At 40.5% G+C, this 19,800-nt stretch overlaps 1 protein-coding gene and 1 long non-coding RNA gene across 5 annotated transcripts in view; one reads left to right on the plus strand and one right to left on the minus strand.

The window, feature by feature from the left end:
* Window positions 1–12,969, minus strand: part of SLC16A1 (solute carrier family 16 member 1) — a 30,690-nt gene extending 17,721 nt beyond the window's left edge. The window contains exons 1-3 of one of the 4 annotated variants that reach the window (XM_081121962.1): window positions 12,664–12,963; window positions 5,185–5,351; window positions 3,267–3,437 (exon numbers count right to left, since the gene is read on the minus strand). The gene's annotated coding sequence lies outside the window, so the exon portion shown is untranslated. Of the gene's footprint in view, window positions 1–3,266; window positions 3,438–5,184; window positions 5,352–12,663 lie in introns of all 4 variants that reach the window. The other 3 variants (XM_081121961.1, XM_081121960.1, XM_081121959.1) reach the window with 3 other exon arrangements.
* The window catches only part of LOC308549417, a 31,862-nt gene continuing 24,988 nt past the window's right edge, over window positions 12,927–19,800 (plus strand). Inside the window, exons 1-2 of the long non-coding RNA XR_013997753.1 lie at window positions 12,927–13,193; window positions 16,040–16,117. This is a non-coding gene — a long non-coding RNA (uncharacterized lncRNA). The remainder of the gene's footprint in view (window positions 13,194–16,039; window positions 16,118–19,800) is intronic.

Here is a 19,800-nt window from a genome sequence, read left to right on the forward strand (position 1 = left end):
TTTAAACCAATCAAGCAAAACTGATTTCTGTCAAAGCCATACCCCATTTTCATTGAAATAAATGTGTTGATACACATCCCTGTGATAATTGTCTCACTTTCTAAACCTAATTCTAACTTAGAAAATAGAGAAGGAAGGTGATTGTTGTCCACATGGAGTAAGGTCTTGGCTTGTCCAATATTTCTGACCTAACCCCTCTTTAGATTTCTGTCATGGGACTGTCCCCTTTTGGGACTATGTACTCTGAAATGTTCCATTCTTGGGGGGGGGGGGGGAAGAAATTTTTATAGCCTGGGGCAGTGACCAACAGTAAGAATCAGGACAAATGAGAGCTGTAACTTTATTTTGTAGTGGAGGGTGGAAAAGGAGAAGCAGAAGACCACAGCCATCTATTTTTAGGAGAGATGATTTTTAGGTAAGGGTACATCTGAATCTGAAAATCTGGAGAATTCCCTTAAAAATATAACCCAGTTTAAAGATTAAAGATCTGTCCTAGGATTCAGGTGGGATAAAAATATAAGTTGAAACTTCCTAAAATTTCTCTTATAATAAAAAGCTAACAGCTCAGTTCTGCTAAAGGAAAGAGTTTGTATTCTAAAATTATATTAAATAGAACTGTTCCAATCATTAACTTCATGAGTTTTTCCTTCATCTAAGTATGAATAAAGAGAAAAGCACTTGAAAATTTTCAATCAAAGAACCACTAAAAAGATTAATTCACCTCAGAATGTTTACACACAGAGGGAGACACCCGCACACAGACGGTAGAGCTATTTAACACGTCAAGCTCTGACTCAATCAGCTAATACGTGCTGGACGTGATTAAACTTTGAGCTTAGCTGCCAGCTATGATTTGTCCCAGTTAGTTAAAGCAGTAACAATTTGTAGTCACTAAGACTTGCCTCATCAAGTTAATAATACCTTATTCCAGTGTCAAAATTAGATTTAAAACTTTGAGAAGGTTTAAAGATTCAGAAGCAAACAAGAATAAGAGTATTCAAAAAACCAGACATGGATTCAACACAATTCCATCACCATCTGACAAATGGCTGTCCTTACTTCAAAATTCTGAGTGTACATAATAGAAAAAAATTGTGTAATATCATCTAACTATATTATTTTCTTAATTGACCAAATCTCAGCTATAAACAAAAGGGTTCATTCAAGAAGTATATTATGACAGCAGGTCCCTTTGTACAGTATTCAAAGTCCATTGAGAAGAGGCAGTCCTCAAGTCCAGAGGCTAAAAGAGATTAAAGTTTAAGATTTTAATCCTCGCAAAGAGCACAGTAGCCTTCCTATTAGATTATCTACTTATTTTATGACTCTACTAGTTGCCTGAAAGTGATGGGAAGATTAAAAACAACAGTTGAGAAAGTTCATCAATTTGCCCATGAGAAACAGTAACTCTGACTTTCCTTGGCAATGATGGTGGTGGCAAGAACCACCTTTAGATGATCTAATTTTTCTCTTTTTCTCATAACTCAGGAATTGTCCAAATAAACTAATCCAGAAAGCCAAAGTTGTGCTCCATATTTCCCATGCTCTTGCCCATACAAAAGTTACAAACGCTCTTGGAATAGTCATTATGTTCTCTACAGGTTCTCCAGCAATATTTAAAACAAAGCCACTGCCATTTCCTAAAATGACAATGGCCAGTTTGTGAACTTAAAAGAGGCAGAAAGTAACCACAGGGAAAAGGCCCTGTGAACATGAGGACACGGATCAGGGAGATGCTTCTACAAGCCAAGGAATGCCAAAGACTGCCCGTAAACCACCAGAAGCTAGCAAAGAAGTATGGAACAGATCTTTATCCAGCCCTCAGAGGAAACAAACCCTGATGAAACCTTTATGGCAGACTTCTAGCCTCCAGAACTGTGAGAAAATATATCTGTTGTTTGGGGGTGGGGGAGGCAGAAAGTATCTAAAATCAATAATCTTAAATGAATTTGTTACTAAGTATGTACCAGTTTTTGGTTTGAAATCCACATGGAAACATTCAAATCCAGAAAGATCCATTTACTGAAGCTATTTCTGCTAAAGTAGCAAATCTACTGGGCTTTATAACTGGCAACTTCATTGCTTACAGAATCCCCAAGGTAGATTCCTAGATTCAAGGTCCAGGGAACTGAACTTTCTTTTGTAGTCTTTTCCATTTTGACACTAAATGGAGTGAAGAAAAAATTTAAAAACAAAACAAAAACCAACCAAAACAAACAAAGTACCAGTGAAAGGAGAAATAGACCTACTGTAGCTGGATAGCCAATCAGCAGTTATGAAATGTATGATTTTGATCAAACTGCTATAAACAAACTAAAAATACGTAAACCTGGCTCTGCAAACTTCCAACTGTTTGTATCTGCTTTATCATTCAGAGCAGATCCAACCCACATTACAAGAATTCAAATATACTGTACTATCCTTGAGATTAACAGTTTGCTAACCAGAATGCTTAAAGAAGAATTTTGGGTCTATCTTTCGGACTATATGAAAACTGATTCTAGATCTTGTTTTTATTTAGCTCATATTTATAATCCCTAAGAACATCATTATTTTAGTTACCAATAATTTCCAGATTTTTTATTATTTACATGGTCAGACCACCCTACGAGTAAATGATATAGTGTATTTCTTTTTTAAGATAACGGATCTCAGAGTTTTTGGTCCAAAGCTACCTTAAGCAGATATGTAATTGGGAAAGGAAGCATTTTAATAGCCTTTTCAGATCATTGTGGATATTCTTCTTTGATACTGCACTAAAACTTGGTAAGTGACTATTTCTTAATGATTAGTTACAAGGACTTCACCCCTGAGTCTTCAGGTCCTGGGGTGGTCCATAAACCACACTTTGCAAATGGCTGTTGTTTCAAACCATTAACTCTTATTTAATCTAAAAAGTGACTAAAAAGTGACTTGGATATATTAGTTACAGAAAAGGCTGATGCATATGAATATGGGAAAGGGTGGTAGGAAATGGTGCAGAATGGACTTTGTCCATTCTTTGATAAAAGTTTGATAAAAACTGTAAATATCTGTATAATCTCACTTACTAAAATAATTTTGGTAAAGGATGTCACATTTTGCTGTTCTTAGTTAAAAAGAAAAAGAACAGCAATAATTCTCTTAGAAAACAAAATAACTAGTATCCCTTCCCTTAAGGGTTCCTTGCAGCCCCACATTCCCCTGTGGCCCTAAGCATGTACTTAGAGTGTTTTCTACTGAACCAGGAGTTCTGTTCTTCCCAGCAAGAATCTCACAATACGTACTTGTCAGGAGCCCCGGGCACCGTCAAACAGGTGAAACCTAACATCTGTAACTGTCCTCATTTCTGCTGTGATCTAGAAAAAGGCCACTCTGTTTCAAGTAAATATAGCATGTGCCAAAGGACAGGTGATGAAATGGAGGCTGTTTGTTAGATCTTGGGGCCCTTTCAACACCTAAAATAAGACAGAAGGGCGTGTCAGAGGTCAAGGTGGGAGAGTATCTCCAACATAAGCTACTAATACCCTTTAATTCCCAGCCTTTCTGCCACCTCTGTCCACTGCAGTCTTCTGTACAGATTGTTCAAGTATGACACTTTTCTCCCTTGTGAATGATAGCTTTCTACGCTAAACATTAGCTACTTTTGCTTAGGTGAGCAAAGCCTCAAGACTGAAATTTTTTTGAAAAGGCAGAAACACAAATTTGCCAATAACATCGAGATATGTAGGCATAAAGACCCAACACTGATAAAGATTTCCAAGGAATGAAATTCAGTGCCACTGCCAAATGATATGCATCAGAAATACTCCTAGCTTGTTTAGTGAAATGGGTTTAAGTTTTCCTACAGGACTTCCTGGCAACCAGTATCAACCTTTATATCAATATGTCAATATAGCAGAAGTTAGAGCTGCTTCTTGCTGTTCCGTGAACAGAGCCAGGCAAGCTATTTTAATGAATGACAAACATGGGAAACTTTGGCTATTTACAACTAAATTCCATTAAAAAACACACCACAGAATGCCCAAGACTTAATAGTTAATTAAGAATCACTTTTGTTTACATTTCTGTTGGGCTGGGCCTATGTTTGATGCACAATTCCAATGAACTTATATTGACTTTGTTTAATACTCAATAGCCCTATTATGTTGCTATTCTGACCCCAATTTTACAAATGTCAATCCTAATTTTCTTGTTGTTTTAGAAATGAAGATTAAAGTTTTATAAGTAGTACAGAGAAGTGAAGAAGCTGATCATAATTGAAAATGGTCAAACTAATATGCAAACTTACGTAGTAAATATATATATATGTACGTATATATGCATGTACATATATTTACTTATTTAATCAGTCCTCTTTTTGTGAATCTCAGCCAATGTCATGTTCAATAATCAGAATCTGTAATAAACACTCTTAATTCTTCCTGTCTATTCATCTAAATATGCATGATTTTATACAAGGGTGTAGGAGAAAGAAGTATGGTCCTAGTAATATGTAGAAACTCTCAATTCAGGTTCTGGTTTTCCTGTTGGGGGTTAATTTTAATATTTCATTAATTCTCCCCACACCAGTGCAATTTCTTTAAAAAATAAGTAATTTATTTGTAGACCATAGATAGATAACAGGATATATATTAATATGCATTTTAAATTGAGAACAACAGTTTTCAAAATAAGGAAAAGAGAATCTTCTTTTTAAGTTTGATTTGCAGAATAAAGCATAATCAAACAAATTCCAACAAAAATATTTCTCCATTTAGTAATTCAACTTGAAGGTTAGGATTTCATGAAAAATTATGAAATACCTCTTAAAATGTTTATTATAAAGAGATTTCAAGAAACTAGCAACTATTTTTACTTCAGCTGACAAATAGCAAAACATAAGAACAGAGTACAGTGATAAAACCCAAGTTAGCATCTTTGATTAGCAGGGTTATGGCTCCAAATCTCACAGTAAGGAGACATCTTTTAAAGGGAAATAGCACGAAAAACATAAACCTCCAGTTTAACTTTGCTCCTAGTGAATTATGACTTCAAAAAAGAATGAAGCCCAATAGCTATTAAACACACCACCCAAGGTGAAAAGTAATAGTCTTATAGTAGCAGATTAACCTGTATCTGTTCAGTTTTCTACAGCAACCCAAAAATATATTCCATAAATCAAGATCTACGTGGGCCACTTCAATTTTTGAATACATTACCTACCTTGTTCCAGAATGTGAAGAAGAAACGAACGTAGTGGCTGGATTAAAATTATAAATAGGTGTGTTGTCAGGACTGTGCTGTCTATATTACTTTAAATATAAATGAGTATTTGAATATAACAGGTGGTATTTCTGCTAGAATCTACTTCACTTCCAGTATTCTGAAGCCTAATGGGAAGAATAAGTAGATTAATTCATTAAAAGATGAAACAACAAAGAAAGCTTTTTATTTTCTTGCAAAAAGCTAAGTTAAACTATTCACTTGTAGAAAAAATTAACTCTATACTTAGTTTCACATAAAAAATACCTTAAGTTTTGAGGACTAGAGACAACATAGTAATATACATTTTAAAATATATAATTACAAGTACTCTTATGATAAAGTACAGGTTCCTATGGGGGAAAAATACTGTATTGTGTAGATGTGAGACGACGCCCAACTTAGTATGTACAGGAGCAATGTGTGTCGGACTTTTGGAGCAGATGATATTTAGCCTGAGACTTGAAGGATAAATAGGAGCTAGCTAGGCCATGGAGTGATGGTGGAAAAGAGCATTCCAGACATGAGTACTGAAGCTATAGTCACAGTACAGGCTGCACTGGAAAACGTGAAAGAATTTTACCAAAGCTAAAGCTAAAGAGAGAGCAGAAAGAATGGGGAGAGATGGGAAGTTGGAGAAGTAGACACAACCAGACAGTGGAAAACCTTATGAGTTATTTTTGTAAGAAGGCACTCTGGTCTTGAAGCTAATCAAAAGCAGTTGATGAGTTTTAAGTGCGGCTAGGGTTAGCATGCTCAGATTTTGCTTTTTTGGAACATCAATCTTTATACAATGTGGAGAATGGGCTGGAGGGAGGTTGTTGGAGTGCTGCGAGATCACAGTGAGACAAGATGGACAGCAGTGGGATGGAAGAGAGCGGGGAACAGACAGGATTCAGCAGTGGACCAGATGTAGCAGACTGGGGAAGCCAGGAGTTTAAAAAATCTCCCAGCCCTGCCGGGGTAGTTCAGTTGCTTAGAGCATCGTCCAGTATGTCAAGATTGTGGGTTCGATCCCCAGTCAGGGCACACACAAGAATCAACCAATGAATGCATAAATAAGTGGAACAATAAATTGATGTTTCTTTCTCTCTCTCTCTCTCCCTTTCTCTCTTGCAAATCAATAAATAAAAATTTAAAAAAAAAATCTCCCAGGTTTCTAGCTTGAGCAAATAGGAGTTTATGAGTTTATTAGGTTGTATTTGTCTCCACTTAGCCAAAGGGACATTAAGAAGTTGTGTGAGTAGCCCAGGGCTGTTCAGCTTATATGGCTTGGAAACAAAACTCAAATCCATTCCTGTCCTCCCTGTTTCTGTTGATGTTACTGATGATGTTTTTTCTTATTTTTTCCCTATAAACATTTCTCTAAAAGATAGTACTATTTAAAAAATCATAACCACAATACCATTATTCCTTTAAAAATTAATATCACCAAATAAACAGGCAGTGTTCAAATTTTTCTAAATTGTTTTTTAAATCATTGGTTTGGTTTGGGATACAAACAAGGTCACGCATTATATTTGGTTGATATATTTTTTAATCTAAAGGATCCTCCTTTCTTTATTTTCCACATAATTTATTTGTTGAAGGAACCAGGTTATTTTTCCTGCAGTTTCCCTCATTCTGGATGTGTCCCTCTGGTATAGTTTTAACATGCCCTAGTTTAGCATGTCCCTCTAGTCCCTGTATTTCCTATAAATTGGTAGCTAGATTGAAGACTGAGCATGCTTTGATCAGTTCAGGTTTGATTTCTTGAGAGTAAGAATAGTGTGGGGGAGAGGGCAAAGGTAATTCACAGGTAGTAGTGTGCATTTCTATCAGGAGGCATATGATATTTGGTTGTCCCCCTCATTCTGCTGTATTAAATGCCCTAGTTCCATTATTTCATTAGTTGTTTGCAAATGGCAATAATTTAACTATGCCTTTAATTCTAACATTTCTTCTTAATTTATTAACTAGAATACCTCTACAAAGAGAAGTAGTTTGAATAGGAAGGGCAAGTTAGTTTGTGTGCTTTAATACAAATGATTGAGACAGTATTTTGTTAAAATGCTTTTATCACTTGATAGTAACATTTCAAATGGTGTTTAGTATTTGGAATATTTAGAATTTCTGTTCTTAAATTGATAGGATTTCTTTTGTTTTTTTCTGTTGTTTTTTTCTTGAAGAGCTTATCTGTTTCCATAGCTTTGGGAGTATTTCTGGTAGAACCACTACCAAATCTAAATCTCTAGCTACTGTAACCAGATTGCAGATTTTAAATTCCTTGAGGACAGGGATAGACTGTTTTTCTGAGTGACCTCCTTTTCCAGTTACCTTGTGGGCATTTCAAACTGCAGCCTGTTCTCAGCTTCCCTCTATACCCCAAACCTAGTCTTCTGTCCACCATTCTTCTAAGCAGCCAGCTTAAAACCTGAGTCATCTTAATACTTCTCCAGTGGGGCCCCTGCCCTCCCAAATGCAATTAACTGCCAAACCCATCTCCCCTTTGTTATCTCATGTCCATCCTCCCATTTTTATTATTGTTACACACTTCAGGCTGCTGCCACAATTGGTGCGGTGGCTTTCTACCTTCTATCATTGCCATTCCCCTTCTCCAAACTGTATTGAGTTCTGATCATGTTATTTCTCTGACAAAAACTTCCCAGGGCTTTCTAGTGCCTACCACACTTAGTATTTGTCTGGATTTATCTAAGTCTGCTATAATGTACAGCCCCAAGTTACCTTTTTAAGTCGTATACATTTATTTTTCCTTTAATTTGCCCTGGCAAATTGATATTTTTTTCCGTATTTTCCCTGCATTTTTTTCCCCTCTTTTCTTTTTGGTCATAGAATTCATTTTATAATGGCTCTGTATGGCAGGAAGACTAGCAGAGGCCACAAGTTTGAGCGCTGGTATTGTGGATGAAAAAAGGTTTCTATGGAAAGTAACCTCACAGGGTAATCTGATCATAAATTCCTAACTGGGCAGATCATGGTCATGCCCCAAGCATATAACTTTTTTAGTAAAAGGTTTTATCTTTGCCTTAAGCAAGCCCTGCCCGTTGTTTCTGTGCTCAAATTCATAAAAGTTCTCTACAGGTTTGGACATTTTTTACTAGACAGTGTCATACAGAGAAGTGATCAAAAGAGCAATAAAGATCTTATGGAAATGGTGATTTCTCTTTTGGGGTCACAGTATATACAATGACAGCAGGAGTTCACATCTACCACAAAGTGAGATTGGCTAGATGTGCTGAGCCATCGAAGAGTACCACTGATCATTTATGCAGAAGCAGGATACAGCTCTGTTGGTTGCCCCCACAACCCTACTGCTAATCTCAACAACTCATAATTTTGTTGAATCTGATTTGATTACAGTGACTTAGCCTTTGTATAAAGGAGAAACTCCTCAAAATATACAGGCATTATAAGGTGCATATTTGATCAATGATTGAAAAATATTTCTTTCCTGTGATTTTGATTACTGAATGAATGAAAGCCCGATGACACTGCTCTGGTGTGTTAAACTACTGGATAGTAACAGGGCTTTTAATATGATGCCTTGAGTTGTGAGAACCAAAGTTAAGTTTTTACTTTATTAACTTCCTCTTCTATTCCCCTATCAGTGGTTTTTAACCTGGGATCAGCAGATTGATCCTCTATGGTGGGTGGAATTCAAGGAGTCTGTGAGTTGGTTGGGGTAAAAAATTACATTGAAAGATCTTTCAGTTAACCTCTAAGTTTAGAATTTATTTCAACTGTGAATGTAGGCAACAAACCACAGTAGCATTAGTAGTACCTGTGACTTTGTCACCAATAGAAAACACATTTTTTATGTCCTGATACAGTGGTTACAGCTATCTTGAAATTGTTTAAAGTAATCAGTACTTCAAAATTACTGTGGTTATCAGACCTACTACATGATCTTATTTATTTTTAGAAGCACATTATTATATCCAATCAAAATATTCTAACAATTATACCTTTGTATTTTATGCACTTAAAAACATTATTCTGACAAGGGATCCGTAGGTTTGAACAAACTGCAAAGGAATCTGTGGCACCAAAGAGCCCAAGGACTCGTTTCTAACTCCTGTACTTCTGATGTGAGAATGAAGTTAGCCAGAACCTGTGATGCAACGCACCACAGGAATCATGAGGTCATAGCATTATGTAGCCATGATGTCACAGGTTATGTAAATCTTTTGGCCATTGACTTTTGTGTACTAAAATCGTCATAGATTCTGATCTCACAAATGAGAGGAAACAAGATTTTCACAAATTCAGGCAGAATGATTTTCCTTTGCTTTAAGGAAGTATATGTTCATAAAACTTAAAATTACTGTTTACAGAGAAGTTCTATTTTAAGTGCCATAAGTTAAGTAAAACAATGGGCATCTTCACTGACTTGAGGGATTTTCTTGCCCTCTTTTGGGTGCATCAGCAAATGTACTTGAAACTGCTTCAATTCTTGTCTTCAACAGCTTGCTACATTAGATGCAGGCCTTTATTTTGCTTGACCAGAGGAACCCTAAAGAGGCTGATGAACCTCAGGTTTGAAATATTTGCTCTGTAGGTTAGAAATACACATCCTCATTATCAGTCTAATGTGTTTGTATAATGAATGATGTTTGTATTTACTCTATCACCTAGAAAACTACTTAATGGAGGAGATGGAAGAGGAGTGGTTTAACAATTACTATAGTTTCCAAGAAAATAAAGCACTCATTTGAAAACTCATTTCTAATAAAGGAACTGATAATTACCTTAATGATAACATAGCCTTAATATTTATACATATTGTCAGCAATGAAAAAGGCTATGTAAATTTAACTGTAGTATATTTTGAGGTAATCCTGACTTCTTTTTGATATATCTTTAGTGTCTATGAATATATTCTAAAAAAAATTTGCTATTTAAATGAAACATTTGTGAATGGTGGATAATGCTTTAATATTAGACCAGTGATTTTCAACCTTTTTCATCTCATGGCACACATAAACTGATTACTAAAATTCTGTGGCACACCAAAAAATGTATTTTTGCAGTTCTGACAGAAAAAATAGGTATCATTTTGATTCATTCACACTGGATAGCTATTGTGTTGGCTGTTGCCCTTTTTTAATTTCACAATCTAAGGGAAAAGAGGTCAGTGTGCCTAACTAAATAGCCAGGTACTGCATGTTTTAAAAATTGTTGCAGCACACCAGTGTGCCTCTTGTGACACGGTGGTTGAAAATCGCTGTACTAGACAAACGATACTCAATTTTAATACACTTTTGTGGTTTGTCTGTTACTAATCAAACAAGAAAGCAGCTTAGTTCTCTGAGATAGTAAGGATCAAAGGTAGCATAATAATGATGTTCAGGCTCATTCAAAGGATATTAAACAATTACTGTGCATACAAGAATTTACTAGAAAGGGATAGGAGAAATATGTATTTCAAAATATGGTTTGAAAACTTTTAGAATGAGAATAAAGCTTTGAAAGGAAATAGTATATCCTAAGTCTCTCATAGTGCCTGGTAGCCAGTAACAAATTGCTGAATACATAAAAATTCACAACTTCCTGGTCTGTTTTTCTCATACTCCTCATCTTCAACAAAAACAGAATGGCATGAAGGCATTTACAGGGACCTAAATCCTGCATAGGAATGCAAATTATGAAGTGGATTGAAAAAACAATGGGAAAGAAGAACAAGCTGGGAAAAGTTACTACTCTAAATATCAATTTTCAGTGTGAAATAATTTATATCCATATTTGTACTTTTAGAGAAAGCTCAGGAGTGCCAATCTGATTAAATGGGAGTCAAAACACATAATTCCCAGCCAACCATTAAGATTTTAGAAGATTATATACCACTACCTCTCCAACCTGTTTCCTAATCTGTAATATAAGGGAACCTCACTGTTAAGATCTTTTTCAGAGTTAATATTATATGCATTAATATTTAAAAGGCCAAAAGATATGTAAACAATTGAAACACTAATCTGTTGGTTTCATCGTGTGCTCTTTCCCCCCCTTTTAAATTTGTTTAGGTATGTTATAGCCTATTATGTTAAGCTTACAACTAAGCCTTTAAACCTATTCAACTATAAAAATCTCACAAAATGCTCTCCAGCCCTTTAACTTGCATATTTAACAAGGGTCACAGCAATCTGATGAAAGAATATCTAAACTCTGACTTAATTACTGAAGTATGTTCAATTTCTGTTTAAGTAATACCCACTACCTGTTTTAAGGGCTAGATGTCGAATTCCTTATCATTTATATGGCAATGCGAAGGCAAATTGTACCGCAGGGTGTAAGACTTAGATTTATGGGTACTATTTAATGCTTAACTAAAAAGCTGAAGATACATAGACTCTGCCTTCACCTCACTGGGCGGCGAGCTGCCATCAGAATTATTAATGGCTAATTCCTACTCAGTCTTTCCAAACTCGCACACAATTCAGAGTTCCCCCTACCACAACATCCCAGCAGTTACTAACCCCGCGTTTATTTTATCAGGGCATTGGCATGTACACATTTTATTTAGAAACCAGAATATTTGAAAAAGAATCTTCAAAACCAGCTGTGATAAAGCAGCTTGTAAACATTTTGCTGTTATCAGTAGACGCCTAGCTCATACGCAGACGCCTGAAACTCGGCTGAAAGTAGTAAGATGCTTGTTACGATTAATTTACAAATTAGTTTTAGCAACTGCTTGTCGCACCAAGTAAGTCACGACAAATGAAAGGTTAAGACACACGTGGAAGAAAAGGATGTACTTGGAACAAAAAGCGTGCGTCCGACCAAGGGTAACGCTGTCCTTCGGATTCCTCTCGGCAGGGCCGCCCCAGAGCCCGCGGGCGCGAGGGCGCTGCGGCTCACGTTCCGCAGCCACCGGTTGAATGACAAAGAGACCCCGTCAGCAACTGTCCCCTCGGCAAAGTCCCCTCGAGCCCTGCAGTCACGCCCCGGCTGCGGGGACTGCAGAGTCCCAAACCACTAGCGCAGGTCACCAGGTGGGACAAGGGCTGGCTGGCCAAGGAGGCTGGGACGGGCATGCCACGAGTCCAAAATAACTCCCGCCCGCGTCCCTCTCCTCCGAGCAGAATGCGGCCAAGAGAGAGTCTGGAGGCACCACGTGAGTCAGCCCCACGTCGTCCCTTTTTCAGACCAAAAGCACTTCTTAAGGAGCCGCCTCAGTACTAGCGGGGAAGCGACTTCCCCAAGGTCACCGGGACCACGACCCAACTTCTGGGCTAGGCCGGTGACCGGCACCTGACCGCGGTCTCCCCAGCGCCTCAAGGTCTCCTTCCCCAACGCTGCGCTCCGGGGCCACGCGGCTGCCCCCGGCCACGATGCCGCTGCCGGGCCGCCTCCCTACCCCGGAGACCAAATTCTCCGCTCCTCGGAGGCGGCCCGGGCACCCCGGGGTCCGCGCCCAGCGCCGCCCGCGATTACCCAACTAACCGTTAAGCGCGGCTCCGGCGGCGGGCGTGTGCGTGACGCGGCGGCGGGGCTCAAGTTCCTCGCGGCCCAGGGCCCAGTCGCGTCCTTCGCCCGCTACCCCGTACGCTCCCTGGGGCACCCACGCGGCCGGTTAGTCACGTCGCCGCTCGCCAGCACTTTGTCGGGTCGGCCGGCGAGGTGGCTTTATAACCTGCGGGGGGCCGGAGCATGCGCACGGGGCGGAGTCGGTCTTCCCGGCCGCCGCCCCCTCCCTCTGGCTACTTGCGCTCCAACAGCCACACGCGCCTCCACACGCTCTCTGGCGCAGGCGCGCGCTGGCGCTCCCTCGCTCGCGCCCCCTCCCCGGCACGTGACCGGCAGCCGGGGAAGACCCGCGGGCCGCGGAGGTGGTCGCTCCCCCACCGGCCGAGGGGTACGTGGCGACCTCCACGCGTGAGGGACACCGACCTCGACCTCACCCCCGGTTTCTGACGGAGAAAAGGGAGAAGTCGCCAGGGGCGGATGCGGCGCGTCCCGGGGCCCTGACTCAGGTGTGGGGGCGGTGGGCCGGCGGAGGACGGGGAGGCGGCTGGAGGGGGGGGGCAGGGCCGGGTTTGAATGGACGCGGGTGCGCCTGGGGCCCATTAGAGGCGGAGGGCCGGTCACGGCGCGGCGGTCTCGCCGGAGTCGAGCGGCTGCGGGAAGTCACTGAAACCCTCAGGGCCTGGCTTCAGCCCTCAGAAGCGGCAGCAGTCACAGAACCGACCTCGGCGGTGCTTTTGGCGGTTTTGACGGGAGAATTTATGGAACTTGCTTCCTGCGGAGTCTGGCCGGTGGCATTTGATGAACCGCGGGTGTTAAACGCAGAAGCCAGGAAAGCGGAGCGGGTCTGAGGGTGACCGCACCGGTTCCAAGGGGGAGTGTGTACATCTGCAACATGGACGCGGGAGAATGCAGGGGGGCCACAGTTACGGACGCTGAGCGCTTGGGACAAAGCTTAGTTACAGCTGACAGTTGGAAGGGCTGATTATGTACCTAGCAGCTCACCGGCGTTGCCCTCACGGCCCCGGAGGTAGGCGCTACTGTTACCAGATCGGGTGCCTGGCCCAGAGCGGGTCTGCCCCCGGGGACCTGTAGTGTGTCATCGTGCAGGAGGGATTTCACAACGGAATCGAGGTGATATTGAGGGGACGGTTATTAAAGCTGGGAGCAGTGAAACAAGGAAGGGCCTAGGATGGAAGAAGCAGCAGGAGAGCCGAGGCAGGGAGGCTCTGGCTCACTGGGAAGTGCAAGAAGAGGGGGGCCTTGGAGACAGGTCCAGGGGTTTAGCCCTCAGCTCTGCTGCTGCCCGTTGCTCCCCTGGTGGCAAGTGTCTTAGGGACCCTTAGAGTGGAGGAGATGCATTGCTGTGGGGGAAGAAAAGGGAGAAGGGAAAGGCCTGGGCCTGCTTGGTCCTTTGTCTTGAGGGCTTTCTCTTCCTTTTGCTAGTGGGAATCTTGGGGGAGGTCTCAGGGGAGGGTTTCAGCAGAATGGTCATCAGTGTTCCAGGTGTACTCCTTCAGGGTCACGGTCTCTACTGACTGGTGGGCACTAGGGTAGGGGGGTCATTAGTCATTGCAGCTGGTTCCTGGGGTGTCCATCTCCTTTTGCTGCTTTTCTGGGCCTGGAGTTGATACGCCCCTGAAGCCTAGATGTTATCTCTAGGGAGGTAGCCTTCTGTATTGGACTGTAAATTGCTTGGCCAGTTTCTTCAGCTGTCTCAGTTTCCCCATTCTGCTTGCCAAGGCATTTTCCTAGCTTCTTAACTATCCTGCCTCACTATTAATATCTTACAAATAGGGGACCTGAGGCTCAGAGAGGTTAAGTAACTTTCCAGAGGTCACAGAGCTCGTAAGTGGCCAACTGCAGTCCAGGATCTGATTTTGTCATAAGAACCATTGTAGGTTCTTGAGCAAGTCCAGATACCAAAGTGTATAATCACAGAGTGTCTGTGATGTGCAGGACTTTTAAGAAACATAATAAATGTATGAGCCCAGGCCCCTGCCTTCCAAGAGCTTCCAAGTTGTTTGGGGAGATTGAGTCAGGCAGAAATCAACCAGCATTTGATGAGCTCTTGCTGTGTGTTGTGTGCCAACCCTGCCCTTCCCTATATACACACACCCCTCCCATTTAATTCTTACAACAACCTTTGGGGTTGGTCTTAAGTATTTGCTTTACAAATGAAGAACCTGAGATTGTGGTGGAGTGGGGGTGAGGGATCCAGTTCTGAGAGCTCCCATGTGCTTTCCTCTCACCCACTGTTTCTCTCTCACACAACAGAACGTTTTCAGTAATAGTTCAACTTTTTAGAAGGAAGATAGTTTAGAGTCCATGGCCAAGCATTGCTTAAGAGCAGTAATTACTTTTTACCTTTGATAAATGCGGAAAGGGGAAGTGTAATAAAATTACACTTTAGTTGACTGGGATTTAGAACAGCAGGGCTTTAGGATTGTTGGGGTGGCAGCAGCATTCAGGATAGATGGTAGGAGAGTTGAGTTAAGGAGACAAACTAGGACTGGTTCAGACCTGAACTTATCAAGGCTGAACTATGGGATGTAAAGGAAAAAAGGTGATTCCCAGGAAACCTCAAAAGAAACGTTACAGAGAAGCGTTGTGTGGTAGGTTCACAATATGGACCTGGAAGCCAGATCTCCTGAGTTCCTACTTGGCATTTACTAGTTCTGTGTCCTTAGGCAACTCATTTTACCTCTCTGAGCCTCATTATCTATGTTACTCTAGACAGTTAATTCACTGAACTATTCTGCTCCTCAATTTCCTTACCAGGTAAGTTGAAGGTAATATCTACCAGCCTGAGCTGTTATTGTAATAATCAAATCAAATAGTACTTGCAAAAGTGATTGGTAAAACTTAGAAAACACTTTACAAGTGTTTACAAATTAATATTATTATAATTTGTCCATAAAGTGCATAAGAGGCAAAAATCAAGAGCAACACCAGGGTTTTTAGCTGAAAAAGGAGAAACAGGGCAGGTGAGCTGGCAAAAATGATGAAATGATGCAGGTAACATTCTTTTCTGCCAGGTTTTCTTTCTGATTAATCCATGAGACATCAAAAAAATAAACTAGTAAGCATAGGATCAGAAATTTAGAGCTGAGAGGAGGTTCAAAATCATTTAGCATAACCCTCCACATTTTACAGAGATGGAAATTAAGGCCCAGAGAGATTAAAAGACTCCAATAAATGGCATGATCAGAAGAACCAGATCTCCAGGTTCTTCCTATAATGAGTGCAATCTTTACATAAAACTATTTCATTGTGGAATTTTTCAAAATCAAGCATGGTACTTGCTGTCTGTGGCTTTTGGCTTTGTCACAAGATTCACATTTTTGTTTTAAAGGTTGATAGACTGGATGAGGCGTGGGTAATCCGCTGCTCGCAAGCTTGTTCAGGGAGCAAAACTTCTGAAGATTTCAAGGTAAGAGTTTTAGCTTCAGAAATTACTAATGGGATAAGCAACACAAATGTAAAACTTGAAAATTCGTAACAAGCTGTAAAAATTAATCACTTTATGTGGAAAGGAAAATAATAAAATTACAGAGTATTTTCTCTGTAACTCAACTGTTTCACTCACATTCTCTCAGTTATTCCATCATTTCTGGGGGGCAGGAAATAGGAAGGTGCTATTATCCCCATTTCACCAAACAAAGCAGTAAAGGATTCTTTTAAAACACAGCAATACTTAATCAAGAGCACTCCCTCATTTATAATTCATGAAAATTTAATAAGGAAAATGAAAATGAAATTTGCTTTTGTACCATATGTGAAAAAGAAGTTTGCCAAGCAAATGCCTAAGATAAAGGAGATAATGCCGATTCTAAAAACATTCTTGCTTTAAAGTAGAGAAATCTCATTCAGAACATCTTCCTGTAGTTTCATGTTCTGTGTTAAGTGTAGTCCTACTGCTTCCCAAAGGCTGGATCTGGATCTAAGTTGAACTTACCATTCTTTGTAGAAAGACTAACGCCGAGTTGGTGAGATGCACTCCAAACACCTCCCTGACCCCTCCCTATTTCTCCCAGGCTCTTCTTGCTCTGTTTTGACCTTTCACTTAATCTCACCAGCCTGCAGTTTGGCATCCTAATCAGTCGGCTTCTCTGGCTTTCTGCTAGCAGGAGATAATTTGGTCAACAGTTTGGTAGAAAACAAATTGACTGCAATAAAAATTTCCTCAACATGACGAATTAGTAAAAAAGTGATTATTTCCAATCTCTGGCTTTTTGTGTGTTTGTTGATTTTGGTGGTCAAGGATTTGTTTTACTGCTGCTTTGGGTTTTTGAGAATTTTTTTGTGCACAAATATATATTTTTCAAGGATTCATACTGTATGTACTATTTGCCACATTTCTTAATATTTGCAATGACTTTGATAATAAGGCATATTTACATGGTTTTAAAATAATTAAATTAAATTTAGATTAAACACAAAAGTTTGGGGGGAAAACTAAAAAAAATATGAAAATCCATATGGATAACAAGTAATTTGTTTTTAACCACGTTAAAACCTGAGGCCCTCTTTACCTATGCTCATGCTCCCAGTCCACTCCTCAGTGTGATACGGCTTGGTTCCTCTCCTTGTCTGCCAGCACAGGGAGGGTTTTGGCTTGTGCTCTTTGTAGTCTACATCACTATGCAGGATCTTTCCTGGCAAGCATTTCTTCTAGGCATGGTGCTACAAATCTGCCAAACCCATCTACCTCCTTGACCTTGGCTGACCCTGAGCTCCTTTTTTTCCTCCTTCCCCTTACTCCCTACCTTGCTTCATTTCCTTCCTTCTGTCTTTTTTTCCCTCCTTCCTTTCCTGTCTTTAGTATTTTGGGCAGATGGGTATAAGTGAATACTACTACTAATAATGCTAAATTGGTGATAGCTAGGATTTAGGAAGTACTTACTATATGCCAGGCATTGATCTAAGCACTTTATACATATTAACTGATTTACTCATAAAATTCTATAAACCAGGCACTATTGTAAACCTCATGGTACAGATAGAGGCTAAGTAACTTGCCCAAGGTTAGATAATCATAAGGAAGTTGTCATCATTTAGTTCTCACCAAAAATATGTGAATAGAAATGACCATTTATAACTCTTAATACCATAGAAGACTAATCCATAGACTTTGAAGGTCATCCTTTTTTATTTTTTCCATTGCTTTTCAGAGAGATAGAAACATCGATGTGAGAGACACATCGATTGGTTGCCTCCCGCATGTGCCCCAACCGGGGCGAGGGATTGAGCCTGCAACCTGAGGTATGTGCCCTTGGCCAGAATCGAACCCGGTACCCTTCAGTCCTTAGGCTGACACTCTAACCACGGAGCCAAACCAGCGAGGGCTTGAAGGCCACCTTGATTTAGGAAGACCCTGTTCTAGGTCCTTCTACCCCTGGTAGAGCTAAACATTCATTATGAAAACTTGTTTTCACCACTCCCTCATCCCCCCATGTACACACACCTCATTATTTTGACGTGTGTCTGCTTACCATAGCCACATCAGCAGGAACCAGAATCTAGAGAAGTTACATGCCACATAAGAGGTCAACAAGAGGCACAAAGCCATAAATTGCAAATGGGCAACACATATTGGGGTAGAGGATTAGCCTATGCCTCATATTCCATCTGGTGAAGACAAACTAAATAATGGGTCTTTACTCCTTTTTCCGTTAAAAGGATATGTTAATCTGGGAGCTTTCTTACTCCATCATGTGTATCCCTTCTGGTTCACTCGTCATTCCTTTGACCAACCCAGGCAAGACCACATCATGCATGAAACACAGCCCAGATATGCTTCAGCCATAACATGGGAGTACGTAACTCAGGCTGTGTTCACCTCCAAGCCCATTTACAGGATCCAGTGGAATGAGAGAGGTATGGACTCTAGGAATTATTAGGGGAACTCCCAATTTCTACAACCATACTTCTAAACAAAGGGTTTGCACCAAGAATCTGGGGAAGTCTCGTTCCATCTCCCCAGACTTACAGGTATGTCAATAAGCTGTTCTTATGCTTAGTCATAAATTGGGTCATTTTCAGCTTATAGGTACCGTAAGAGATTTAAACCTAGTTCTACTTAATCCATAGCATGGTCTCCTAAATGTTAGGCTATTTTCATTCATTTATTTTGTTCAGAATCCTGAGGTCACAGTTGAAGAGGATAAAGAGGGTGACGGGGGAAGTGCAGCGTTGACTCGCAGCCCGCCCTGAGCCTCGGCCCGTGTACATGCTGTTTCTTCATAGGAAGCACTTCTAGCTGGTGAGCTGTACACAGAATAGTATGGAGATGAAAGAGAAGCAGATACCTAAGGAGGGAGCAGTTTAGTAATTCTATTATATGGCTCAAACCTCTTTGTAATCCAGTTTAGCTTTCTCACTAATGTGATTAATAGTTTTATAATTACCATAATTACTAACCAGGTTCTTGCTACATAATGCTTACATTTTAATAAATTGCTTAGGAAGGCCACCTCCAAATCCAAATTAAATACAATAAGTTTCATTTTCTATTTCTTCCCTGAGGGTGCATGATTATTTTGGAAAAAACATTGGTTTAAGAATTTAATTCCAGCCCTAGCTGGTTTGGTTCAGTGGTTAGAGCATCAACCCAAGAACTGAAGGGTCCTGGGTTTGATTCTGGCCAAGAGCATGTACCTTGGTTGCAAGCTCTGCCCCGGATTAAAAAAGAAGAAGAATTAAATTTCATATATTGCCCTACCTTCTCTGGAAGACCAAGATCTCTCTCTTTAACATTACGTATTCATAAGCCTTACCAATCCATGGGATAGCTGTTAATGGATATCCTGAAATATTAAGCACCTCAAGCAAAAACGTATGAAGTCTTTGTGCTTTAAAATTCAAGGATTCCAAACTCCTAATGTGTTGTCTCCTATTAAGAATGCAGCCTGCCCGGCCAGTGTTGCTCTGTGGTTGAGCTTTGACTTAAACCAGGAGGTCATGGTTCGATCCCCAGTAGGGGGCGTGCAAGATGATGTTTCTCTCTCATTGATGTTTCTATCTCTCTATCCTCTTCCCTTCCTCTCCCTCTAAAAATCAATAAAAATGTATTTAAAAAAAAAATGCAGCCCTGGCTGGTGTGGCTTGGTTGAG

The sequence above is a fragment of the Miniopterus schreibersii genome (genome assembly GCF_964146895.1).
Source record: "Miniopterus schreibersii genome assembly, chromosome: 19".
In the NCBI taxonomy this organism is placed as follows: domain Eukaryota; kingdom Metazoa; phylum Chordata; class Mammalia; order Chiroptera; family Miniopteridae; genus Miniopterus; species Miniopterus schreibersii.